This window comes from Portunus trituberculatus, chromosome 3 (genome assembly GCF_017591435.1).
Source record: "Portunus trituberculatus isolate SZX2019 chromosome 3, ASM1759143v1, whole genome shotgun sequence".
NCBI lineage: Eukaryota > Metazoa > Arthropoda > Malacostraca > Decapoda > Portunidae > Portunus > Portunus trituberculatus.
The window spans coordinates 7,122,755-7,123,748 of NC_059257.1; positions in this window are offsets into that span (position 1 = coordinate 7,122,755).

The following is a 994-nucleotide window of genomic DNA, read 5'->3' on the forward strand; positions in this document are numbered from 1 at the left end:
CAGACAGACAGACAGGCAGAAGGAAAGAAAGACAGAAAGAAAGAGAAAGAAAGAAAGAAAGGAAAGGAAAAACAGACAGATAGACAAACATACAGACAGAAGGAAAGAAAGAAAGAAAGGAAGGAAAGAAGGAAGGAAGGAAGAAAGGAAAAGCAGAGAGAGAGAGAGAGAAGAGAGAAAGAAAGAAAGAGAGAGAATAAAAAAAAAAAGAAAATAGACAGATAGATAGGAAAAACAACACTCAAAAATATAAACAGACACACAAACACAGACACACATACAGACATACAGACAGACAGACATACAGACATACAGACAGACAGACAGACAAAATTTCCCTCACTGATGTTGAAAAAGGGAAACAACAAACACAAGGCTGACTTTATTTGTTACAACATTTCGACATTTCAAAATTAAACTAAAAAAAAAACATATGAAAAAAAATGAGTTTACAAAAGGGTAGAAGGAAGAGAGAGAGAGAGAGAGAGAGAGAGAGAGAGAGAGAGAGAGAGAGAGAGAGAGAGAGAGAGAGAGAGAATAAAAGGTAGAGGACGAAATTGAGGTTAAGTTAAGTAAAAGAGAGAAAAAACGCAAGAAAATAAAAAAATAAGAGAGAAAGAGATAAGAAAATAAGGAGATAAGGAAAACGGTTGATAAAGAGGAAAAATGAGAGAAGGAAGTAAGATAAAGAGAAATAGAGAAGTAGAAAGCTAAAAAAGGAAGAAAAAAAAAACAAATGAAAAAAAAAAGAAAATAGAAAAATGGAGAAACGAAAAAGGGAAAGAGAAAAAGAATAAAGGAAGAATAGGAAGAAGGAAGAGAAAAGGGAAAATGAAGGAAAAGAATTAATTGAAGGAAGCAAGTAAAGGTGATTCAGATTAGCCAATGGAAAGAAGGACAAGAGGAAGAGGAAGGAGGAAGGAGAGGAGAGGAGAGGAAGAAGGAGGAAGAAGAGGAGAGGAAGAGAAACGAGGAAGAAGAGGAGAGATAGAGG